The sequence below is a fragment of the Corylus avellana genome, chromosome ca3 (assembly GCF_901000735.1).
Source record: "Corylus avellana chromosome ca3, CavTom2PMs-1.0".
Classification (NCBI taxonomy): domain Eukaryota; kingdom Viridiplantae; phylum Streptophyta; class Magnoliopsida; order Fagales; family Betulaceae; genus Corylus; species Corylus avellana.
In genome coordinates this window covers 35,694,997-35,707,672 of record NC_081543.1, presented here as the reverse complement: position 1 = coordinate 35,707,672, position 12,676 = coordinate 35,694,997, and positions in this window count along the sequence as shown.

The following is a 12,676-nucleotide window of genomic DNA, read 5'->3' as shown; positions in this document are numbered from 1 at the left end:
TGTTGAAAAAACTGAATTTGACTTGGTCTTCGACCATTCATGCGAAGCTGCACCATTCAAGGCACTCATTGAGTCCCTGTTTTTTTTATTACTTCTGGTTTTTGGCTTCTAATTCTTCTCAAAACAAAAATGATTGAGGTTGGAAACCTTTTATATTCCGAGTAATATATTACCATCGTTTGTTTGTTAAAGACTTTTTAAAATTTGTTAAAGCAATAATACTAAATATTTATGAGAACGAAAAGAAAGTTAAATTGACATTTAAAAAGTACAATTCACATCGAGGATTTGCTTTAATGCAATGTTGAGTGTATGCACTTGTGGGTATACTCTAGTACTTCTCATCGGACACACGTGTATGTGTCACAATGGGCTGTAGGGTCCTAGTGGCAACTTGATGGAGTGATTGGATCATGACTATAAATTTTTGAACAATCATAGTTATTTGATTTGGTTGTTTGATCTGAACCGTAAAATACTTTAAGATAGATCCAACAATTGGACTAGTTCTTTAGTAAAATCAATTATAAAATTAAATTAAATTTGATCTAACAGTTGAAATTTAGTGATTGTTATGATCTAACAGTTATAATTAAATAACCATTGATAATAATTTAATCTAACGATCAAAATCAAGTGTTTGTTAAGATTTGATGGCCATATTTTAATGACGGTTAAATAGCAATTGTTACTGTTGATAAACTGTTAAAATAGCAGTTAATTGTAAGCATTGATAATTATTGTTTTACGACCCGATATGATGCGGAGAAGGATTTGAAATGGAGGGGATCTATTTAGTAGTTTTAAGAGGGCATTTTTATTCAAAAATAAAATAAAATGACAAAATTGCCCTCCTAAAAACAACTAACCCATTTATCTACATTTCATTTAAAATTGAGAAGATCCAGGACAGCGTAGGTACGTGGATTTTTAAACCAAACAATACAAGATTAACAATTATTTCCAAAACCAAGAATTAAAACAAAGGAACTCATGTAAGATTTGCCAAATATGGAAGATATATAAATAGTTGTGATTGACAACATGATTTGATTTCCACATTAATACAGTGAAATAATGATGGAATAGTAGTGCGGTATATAGCATTACTCTATTATGAACGATGAGAAATAGTTGACGCACTTCTTAAGGGGATATAGTAGAACCTGATGGAATAATAGGGACAAATACATGCTCACTCACAAGTAATGATATGAACCACACTTTATCTTATCTTTATCCTGCCCGCTAACCTGACCGTGCCAACTAGTTATTGGACTCATCCTTACTAAAAAAAAGTTGATTAACACTATTGTTGAGGTGTAACAATACCACTTTACTCACTTGGATGACTTTTAAAATATGCTTTGCAGGGTGCAATTTCGAATGCCATAAAATGTTTTGGCTTCCCTCACTTGACACCAATTGATTTTTAGATGAGATGGTCAAAAGTCTGATCCAACAACTATTATCTTAACAAAGTGAGATAGTTATAAAATAAAAATATAGCATATAGTACTATTTGATCATAACAAAATTGAACAAATGCTATTTTCACAATTCAAATGGTTTTTTTGACAATTCAAGTACCGATTAAATAATTGTGATGGTTTTGTAATGTAAACTTGTAAACATAGCATATTATTCTTCTTTATAATCTCATATTTTCTCAAGCATAGTGTTCTCTCTCAGTCTCTGAGGTCGCATCCGTTGTCAATGCCCCTCAGGCTGTTGCAGTTTGATTAAAGAAACTGACAACTTCGTAGGGATGTCCCTGTTAGGAAATTAATCCTATTTCCCAAGACCCGTGAGATGCGAAAAATAAGAAGAATGCGGAATAACAAAGATAAGCAATCACACACGACACAAAGATTTAAGTGGTTCGGCTTAACAAGCCTACATCCACTGGCGGAGACGACCAGAAGAAAATCCACTATCAAAAGATGGAGTACAAAAATAGTAGAGAGAAAATCACTCAGATCCCAAAGCCCCAATACACCCAAATCTCACTATCACACAAGAGAGATTATTCCCAAAATAGAATACAAAAGACAGATGTACAAACTCTTCTTTTGCTGGAACGGATGGCGACTGATCTCTATTTTCTTCTCTCACTCTGCAGCACCCTTTTTCTTCTAATCACTTGTTTTTGGCTCCTCCAAAAACCACCAAGAAGAAAACACCCTTGCTGCCCTTGTACCTCCTTCTCTCAAATTCTCTCTTTTTCCTCCTCCCTTTGGTGCTTCACGTTTTTGGCATACACAAATTCACCTTGTGCTTTGTTCCTTATATAGAAGCTTTAACTCTCCTTTTACATGTTGGTCTAGGACTTCTACTATAAGTCAAACAATGAGTCCAATAACACATAGGAGAAGGACTCCAAAACAAACTTGAACAAAAGTCTCCTAAACCCAAAAGGAGTAAACCGGTTGAACCAAAAAACCTCTCCTACTTGAAGAAGGAGACAAAACATTGGGTCCCACCATGACTTTTAATTCAAGTCATACTTAACAATCTCCACCTTGACTTGAATCCCATCAAGTCTACCAAAACGTGTCTCGTCCGATTGTCTCTGCCTCAGCCCCTAAGGGCAATCACACTCCACAAGTGTCACTCAAGTCCAAGTGCCTCTTGAACTTGAGCATAGGACTTGGTTTAGACATAACACCATGCCTCCCTATCAGCCACGTCGACCATACAGCTTTATCCGATGACTCTTTCTTCCTGTAGACCCATCTGCACCCTTTAGCCTTCTTTCCCTTGGGTAATCCTGCTGATTCCCAAGCTTTACCTTTCCGTAGTAACTCCACCTCTTTCAGCATACCATCTTGAACAGATGACGGATCTCCACTACTAGCTGCTAGAGCAAAAGAAACCATATCCTCAAAGCCATACCTCTTTGTTGTTTTTCGATCACGTTTCTCTTTGCCTCTTGCTAAAGAATAAGACTCTTCCCGGTGCTGTAAGTTTCTTGAAGATTTTCTGTCATCACATTCATCCGTGAGTGAACACTGTTTATCAAGCTCCACCTCCACGAATTGTTTCTCTTTCTGCACTGTACTTTCAGAAAGATCATCTAAGTTAACAAACTCAGACTTCTTCGGTTCCTGCTCTGTAACTTCAGGTTCTGTACTTGACCCATCCTTGTACATAGCACACTCATTAAAAGTCACATTCCGACTTCTAATGATCTTCCGATTTTGATCATCCCAAAATCGATAACCGAAGGCCTCATCTCCATATCCAATGAAGAAACACTTTCTAGATTTAGCATCTAGTTTACTCTGAGAATCAGACTCATCATGGACATACGAAGCACAACCAAAAACTTTCAGATGTGAAAGATTTGCCTCTTTTCCACTCCAGACTTCTTCCGGTAGTCTATGGCTTAGGGGAACGGAAGACCCCCTATTTATCAAATATGCAGCAGTGCTTACTGCATCAGCCCAGAAAGTCTTTGGTAACCCAGCATGCAACCTCATACTCCTAGCACGCTCATTGAGAGTTCTATTCATGCACTCAGCCACGCCATTCTGCTGCGGCATTCCTGGGATAGTTTTCTCCATTCTAATCTCATTCACTGCACAAAACTGTTTAGACCCCATGTCTTCGTATTCTCCTCCATTGTCTGATCTCAAACGCTTGAGCTTCAAGCCCGTTTCAGTCTCAACCATGGCCTTCCATTTCTTAAAAGTCTCAAATACATCAGATTTAGTTTTCAAGAAATAAACACATACCTTCCTACTTGAGTCATCAATAAATGTGATGTAATACCGCGAGCCTCCAAGAGATGCCACTGGTGCGGGACCCCACAAATCCGTGTGTACCAGCTCCAGTTTTCCAAGCTTAGGTGATTTGCCAACTTCCGTGAAACTCACCTTCTTCTGCTTCCCTAGGATGCAGCCTTTACACAAATCAGACTCAACTGACTTTAACCCCAGTAGTTTCCCTTTTGACATAAGTACCTTCATCTCTTTCTCACTCATGTGCCCAAGCCTTAGGTGCCATAGTTTTGAGTCAGCATCCGTATCTGCAACAGCATATGTATCCTTGCTGTTCGTGGTCATATAGAGAGTATTTGTTTTATGACCAGTAGCCAAAATCATGGCTCCCTTGCTGACCTTCCACTTTCCACCGTGGAAATAAATAGAATGCCCTTCCTCATCAAGCTGTCCCACTGAAATCAGATTCTTTTTCAGCTCCGGAACATGCCTGACCTTTTGCAGCTTCCATACCGAGTCACTATGAACTCTAATGCGAACATCGCCTAGGCCCACAACATCCAGCGCCGTTCCATCAGCCAAATACACCTTCCCGAAATCTCCAGCAACATAGTTCTCGAGAATTTCACGGATCGCTGTCGTATGAAAAGATACTCCTGAGTCTAAGACCCAAGAATCAAGGGGACTGTCAACAGAAAGAAGTAGGGCATCATATACTTCTTCTGTTACTACGTTTGCATAATCATTCTCAGTCTCCTTCCACACTTCCCTGCAATTCTTCTTGTAGTGGCCAGTCTTGCCACAGTTCCAACACTCAGGTTGTTGGCCGAATCTGAATTTGCTTCTCCCTTTTCTGGACTTTGATCTGCCTTGACCAGAGTTTCTATCTTGTCCTCTGCCCCGAGTCTCGAGGTTTAAAGCAGCACCAGAACAAGAGGCTTCACCCGCATCTCTTCTGCGAACCTCTTCACTGAGAATCAAATCCTTGACGTCTTCATAGCTCAGTTTACTCTTTCCTACAGAGTTACTCACAGCCATCCTCACTGCTTCCCAGCTATTTGGCAAAGATGCCAAGACGATCAACGCACGAACTTCATCATCAAAATTAATTTCCACTGAGGACAATTGATTTGTGATGGTGTTGAACTCATTGAGATGATGTGCCACCGAAGCCCCTTCCGCCATCTTTAGGTTGAACAATTTCTTCATCAGATGCACCTTGTTGTTAGCCGACGGCTTCTCATACATGCTTGACAAAGCCGCCATTAGACCTGCTGCTGTCTTCTCCTTTATAACGTTGTGTGCAACTGATTTTGACAGTGATAACCTGATAACTGCTAGGACTTTGCGATCAAGCAGAGCCCACTCGCTATCATCCATGTCGTCGGGTTGTTCTTCCAAAAGAGGTTGATGAAGATCCTTCCCATAAAGAATATCTTCAATTTGTACCTTCCAAAACCCAAAATCTTTGCCGTCGAACTTCTCGATTCCCATCTTTCCTTCTTCACTTGCCATCGTTCCCACTCGAACCAACAGCTCTGATACCAGTTGTTAGGAAATTAATCCTATTTCCCAAGACCCGTGAGATGCGAAAAATAAGAAGAATGCGGAATAACAAAGATAAGCAATCACACACGACACAAAGATTTAAGTGGTTCGGCTTAACAAGCCTACATCCACTGGCGGAGACGACCAGAAGAAAATCCACTATCAAAAGATGGAGTACAAAAATAGTAGAGAGAAAATCACTCAGATCCCAAAGCCCCAATACACCCAAATCTCACTATCACACAAGAGAGATTATTCCCAAAATAAAATACAAAAGACAGATGTACAAACTCTTCTTTTGTTGGAACGGATGGCGGCTGATCTCTATTTTCTTCTCTCACTCTGCAGCACCCTTTTTCTTCTAATCACTTGTTTTTGGCTCCTCCAAAAACCACCAAGAAGAAAACACCCTTGCTGCCCTTGTACCTCCTTCTCTCAAATTCTCTCTATTTTCTCCTCCCTTTGGTGCTTCACGTTTTTGGCACACACAAATTCACCTTGTGCTTTGTTCCTTATATAGAAGCTTTAACTCTCCTTTTACATGTTGGTCTAGGACTTCTACTATAAGTCAAACAATGAGTCCAATAACACATAGGAGAAGGACTCCAAAACAAACTTGAACAAAAGTCTCCTAAACCCAAAAGGAGTAAACCGGTTGAACCAAAAAACCTCTCCTACTTGAAGAAGGAGACAAAACATTGGGTCCCACCATGACTTTTAATTCAAGTCATACTTAACAGTCCCTGTCAATTTATGTGGTTTCTATTACTTCCCCCTCTTTCAGGTAGTAAATATGAGTTCAACCACAAACATTTTCGCCATTAATGCGACTTCTTGGACTGAAGGGATACTCATGGTCGTGGACATCGAGAAAACATCTTTGATCTTGATTGCTCCAACTTAGGAGTGGCCGTTAATCGTTTATCAAGCTTCCAACTTTTTTTTTTCTGACTAACGATTGGGATTTTCTTTTTATCGGTGCATCCTCTGGAATAATTGCTAAAATAGTTATTAAAAAAAAAAAATTACAAATTTTTACTTTACTGGAGTTATTTTTATAGACATTTTAAACAATTTTTTATAGTATTTTTTATTTTATTTAAATATTATTTTATTATTTTTATTATTTTCTTTTCTTACTTGCTCTAGTCTCCCGTCTTTCTCTTCCTCCATATATAAAAAAAAAAAAAAAAACCAAAACCCAGATGCACTTTAAATAACTAAATTTACTCATTATTGTATATTTAAGTTTTTAAATATTGATTAAATGATTAAATTTACTCATAATCGTTTTGGAATACGCATAATCAAAATGTTATATTGCAACCTTTAAATGCATTTCTGGTAGCAAGTTAGTTCATAGAAGGTATCGATTTTGAAATTCTTCAAAGAAAAACATACATCTTCAAACGCATGATATAGTCCTCAAGAATTAGTTCATAAAGTTAGATTAATAAACAACATGCATGAATACAATAGAAGCAACCTTGCTCTAAGCCAAAGCTATTTACCTTCTCTTTTTGACTCTTTTGTCCTAAAGAATAGCACCTTCCAGACATTTTTTGTTCAGTTAAATATTCAAGATTACATAAAATTCATCAAAAAAAACTCTTCGATTTTGCTCTCAAGTGATGTTATATATTTACCGTGCTTCAATCACAGAAGTGGTGAGTTCATTTGCTGAACAAGTTCCATGCTTGTTAAATGAAGAATCTGCTGCTTCAGGTGAATCTATAAATAAACATACCTAGTTGTTTCAGCTTAGGCAATAAACTATCACTGGTCACCATTTGAACCACATACGACATGTTTGATCTATGATCTTCCAATCTTTGATGCACACATAATAGACCCACATAAATGTGTCATTATATATTAGATAGTGTGCGCAAGTCACCTACCAATTCATCCAACGTTTCGTTGGCCTGTCTTGAATCCATAGTTTCCATGCCTGTAACAAATGAAAAATCAAATTTTTGTTGGTCGAATTGCCTTCAAATTGGCCCATGACCATTATGTGACTCTTTACTGTCGGGAACTACATTGTTAAAAAAGAGGTTTCTTTCAACAAAAAAAAAGGAGTTAATTAGTAGTATTTGCCAATATTTTATGCTTACATGTCCAAGAAGAGTATGTTGGTGGTCTGGTTGACAAAATCCCATATTCTTCTTCCCACTCATTATTTCTAAAACTAAAACTCCAAAGCTAAATACATAATATTTTACATAGTACCGTCCATGCATTGCATACTCGAGAGACATATAATTACTGCAAAATATCATTGCAAAGAAAAGAAGTTAAAAACAATTAAACATAATCTGTAAAAGAAGTTGAAGCATACTTACTATGTTCCAATAATCCTATTGGTCTCAAAATCAATTTGATCTCCTCCAAATGATCTAGCCGGACCGAAGTCTGAAATTTTTGGATTCATGTTGTTATCTAGAAGGATATTGCTAGCTTTGAGATCTTTGTGGATAATTCTCAGTCTAGAGTCTTCATGAAGATAGAGAAGTTCTTTAGCAACATCACGAACAATATTCATGCACTTATGCCAATCTAATAATTTACTCTTTGCTTGATCTGTTCAATTTCACATTTATGTTAGTACATACCTTGCTAAATTCTCAACAAACAATTTTATTGATAAAAGATGATAAGACTAAACATGAATCAACGAAGTCAAGGTTTGAGGTTCAAACCAAAAGCAAACCAATCCAAGCTTTTGTTAGGCATGTATTCATATATTAACACGTTTTCATTTTCTTGAATGCAACAGCCAAGAGGCTTTACAAGATTATGATTTTGAAGTTTGACAATCAAAATAACTTCATTTTTTAACTCTTTCAATCTTTGTCCAGAATTTTTTAAAAGCTTCTTCATAGCTATAGCATTCCCTTCTGGCAATGTACCCTAGAATCAGATAGTCAATAAATTTTAAAAAATAATAAAATATAACTCAACTATTTATGTTATTATTTACCTTGTACACAGGTTTAAAGCCACCTTCTCCCAACTTGTTATTATTTGAAAAATTATCAATCGCTTTAGCTATGACCGCTAAATCAAATAATATCGATAACTCCATATCTTCCTTCCCATCATCATTAATGTTACAATCCTTTCTCTGACTTCCTTTGGTCATTCCTGAAATAACAAGAAGTGGATGGGCATGAAAACTCTTTGACAATTCTTTTAAAAAAGAAAATCACCAACCCTTCTGTTCTTCTTGAAGGGTCCGTTTGGCAAAATCATTTTGCCTTATTTTTTTTAACTGTTGACACCACTTTTCCAAAAAGTAAATAAATAAACATCAAAATATTTTCACCTTTTCACATTTTATATCACATTATTTATTTTTTTTACTACTATTCAAATAAAAAAATCTACTACAAAACAAAACTTTTTCGCTTTTCAATACAAAAAATTCAAAACTTTATTCCACATCAATCCACGTTAGCTATAATATCTAAGGTAAAATGGTTTGCCAAACGGAACACCTTCTTATTCAAAATTTCTTAGCAATAATTTAACTAGCATGAATCAATTATTATCAGAGTCCGCTTTTTACAAATATACCTTGATTTCTGAGTTTCTTCTTCTATATGTATGAGACAAGTCCAACCATTATCATTCCCACAATTAGTAATGCTGAGCCAGCTATAATTTCCACTAGTTTCTTCTTGCTAGAATGTCTCTTTTTCTCAATGTGACCTGAAAGATCAAAAAAGAGTTGGGTGACTTTGAGAATAACTCATCATATTATACATGCATTTTGGCCAAGGATAACTAAATAAAAGAAACAGAGTTTATTTTGTCCATATTCCAGACTGGGGAAATGGATAAGTGATGAGGTGGATAAAGCTGAGCCACCAATTCACTGGCATTACAAATTGTCTAGATTGTGGTTGTATGAACAGCTTATTAAGCAAGCTTCAAAAGATATAATATAGCGTCTATCAGTGTTGATTATCCCTCTTAACCTCAAAAAACATGAAGGACAAAGTCTGGACAAACATATCATAAGCCTGAAACATGCAGGAAAATGTCAAAAGATACTTCCCACTCATTCTGATTCTCACATTTTTAAGTGTACACATTAACTTGACTCTTAAAATCACCATTAAATCAAAATTTAATAATAATTTTTAATGTCACATCATAAAATATGTATTTAAAAGCGTGGAGTGAAAGTGTGCAACATTTCTCAAAATGAATATCTCCATGTTTGGATAAAAAATCCCACTTGTCAAAAATAACAACTACTTAATACTGTTGTAGAAGTTTTATTTCTCTGGCACCAACCCTTCAATCTGCACCATTCGTTAACATAAAAAAATAAAAAATCAGCAAAATCCAAAGGGCAAAATAGAAGTGAAATCGTACCCAATTCAGAAATGGCCATCTTTTATTCTTTATATAGAGGTCTTGCCCACCCTCGGAGCATTCTCTTACATCAACAAGGCTACCAAACCAAAGCAGGCAGCCGCTTCCTCCTCCCCTGACATCTAAACTTCCATATGCTGTGCATGAGCAATTTTTCAAACACATTCCTTCTCATTCCTGGAGGGTCATGCTCTTGTTATACCAGCAAGAAGACGTGTCCGGCAATTTCACTCGCGTCTGCTTCAGTAATCCATCTCCAACATCGCATTCCAAAGGAGTCCTTCGAACACACCCATCAGACCAATCTACTGAATCCCAATCTTTTGGGGATTTATTCTTCCGATGATCCAACCCCAAAGATATACATCTTCCCATCTAATAGGAGGATGCGAAACACCACATTTCTGCATAACCGAAGTCCAAATTCTCTTACTAAATCCACACTCGAAAACATGTGCTCTTTTTCTTCAATCACACTTCTACAAAAAACAAACTTTACATCCTCTGTAAAACCCCAATGCAGCAGCTTGTTACCAATAGCGAGAGCATTTTTCATAGCAAGCCAAGCTATAAACGCATGCTTAGGAACAGCTAGAGGATACCAGATCAGAGAAAACCAATCTACTGAATCTTCACTCAAGCAACCCAAAGGGAACCCGATTGAGCAAAAAGGTTCCATATATGCCTCATCATAAATGCCCGGTTCCATTCTTCCAATTTCTTAATCCCTAACCCACCTTCCGTTCTTCGGATGACACAACTTCTTCCAAGAAACTATAGCTTTGGCAGCACTATCAAGTTTGCCATTCCAAAGAAAACGGCAGAGCTTTTTGTTCATTAGCAAGGATCTTTTTTGGAAGAATGCGTATTAGGGCTGTAAGCAAGCATAGCTACTCGTGAACATGCTCAGGCTTAGCTCGAGATTGGTTCGATTATTAAACGAACAGAGAGCGAACAAAAATTTGGACTTTATAAATTTTGGCTCAGCTCATATAAGCTCAGCTGGAGTAGTACAACTTCGTATAAACTCGTATCACAAGTATACCAAGTCCAACTACTACTCTGAAAAGCAAATCCAAAAGCAACAAAGATGTTAGTTTAAGAAGTGTTAAATTGGCTAGATTCGTGTAAACAAAATAATTGTATTTAATTAGCTTGTTACATTGTGCAGTGTGAAAGATAGCAAAATAAGCAAAATATGTGAATCACACAGGGTCTCGTCTGGAGGCTCGTCTGAACGTTCATCCGGACGAGATTGATATGCAAGAAACCCGAGAGGTTCGTCTGAAGGCTCGTCTGCACATTCGTCCGGACGAGATTAATATGCAAGAAACCCGAGAGGTTCGTCTGAAGGCTCGTCTGCACATTCGTCCGGACGAGATTGATATGCAAGAAAACCCGAGAGGTTCGTCTGAAGTCTCGTCTGCACCTTCGTCCGAACGAGAATGATTTGCCAAAAACCCGAGAGCTTCGTCTGAAGTCTCGTCTGCACCTTCGTCCGGACGCGCCGCTCCAGAGAACTAGAATTAGCGTATTTAACCTAGCTTCGTCCGAACGGTCATTGATGTCGTTCGGACGACTAGTAAGTTGCATGTATATTTTACGTAGAAACTAGTTCTCGTCCGGACGAGCGTACTACTCGTCCGGACGCCTTATAATAGATAAGGTTGTTAGCTTTTAAATTTGTATTTTGGTTGGACTAGGAGTCCAGGTTCTATTTATATGAAACGATGCATATAGGTAAAGGTACGATTTCTAATTAGGTTTGAAGAGATCTTGAGTGTATCAAGGAGTTGAAGAAATCGAAGTCAACCGGAGTTCCGGTGAAGGGAGATCACGTAGAAGGAACAATCCAGATGTTCTGGAAGAACTACTGTGGTAGCAGATAAGTAGGTCGCTTGTCTGGTATACTTAAATGTCAAAGTGCATAGGTTATGTAAGTCTTCGACATTAAGATATTTCTTGTTATTCTACTGATTTAGTTGATTTCCTGGGTTTGGCTGCCCCAGAGAGGTTTTACATTTAGAGAGTTCTCTAAATGGTTTCCTCTTCGTAAACAAATCTTTGTGTTTCTTGATGATTGATTTATTTCCGCACATGATTGTTTAATTTGGGAGTCGATTAGTATTTTCAAAAGAGATACAAACAAGTGAGCCAAAACAAAGACTCCAAGTCTGCAATGAATTCCAAAACCAATTTGGAAAACAGAAAGAACTGGGCCCTGCACTCATGTGATGGGTGAAAAAGTCACCACGTCAACACAAACTAAACTTAATGCAGCAGCTTCCAATGGATGGTCGAAGATTAAGTCAAATTCAGTTTTTTCAATCAATTGGGCCCATGAGTGACTTTCAAGTCACATCTTGTAGGCCCGTTTGAAAATAAGGGGATAGGAGAATCAGACAATTCTCCTGAGTTGAAATTTGTAGAAATTAAATATGGATTGAAAAAGACTTCTGAAAAAAATAAGGGTGAAAAAGAAATTACCGAGAGGAAGCGTAAACTCCGAATAAGAACAGATAAACCATTAGAATAAGAACATATGTTAAAAAACCGAGTAGACGGCTGCTTAAATCTTGATTTCTATGCATATACTGTGAAGTTTTCTAACAAGGAGGGGAAATTTTCATTGATTGTCAACAATAATATGTACACCACTATATAGATGTGGTTCATGATTTACAAGGCAAAGCAATGAGACAAGATATAATTTACAGCAAAACAATTCTGCGTATTGTGGGATTGTCAATTAAGAAGATTTGCTAGTCAAGTATTTCCCATAGGTGAGCTTCTCTGTTGAATGTTTCCTTGATGAGACAAATTCCATTTCTTATGATGGTTGAATATAGGACAAATCTTTTCTTGAGTGAATATTCTGAATTATCACTCATTTCCATTTCTGCGTGATTGACAGCAAGGCTCCTTCCCTTCTTTGTATCTCCAACAGCAACACTCCTTTTTTTTCCTTGGATAGATTCACATTAACATATACTACATACAGATAAACCATAAGAAAATCA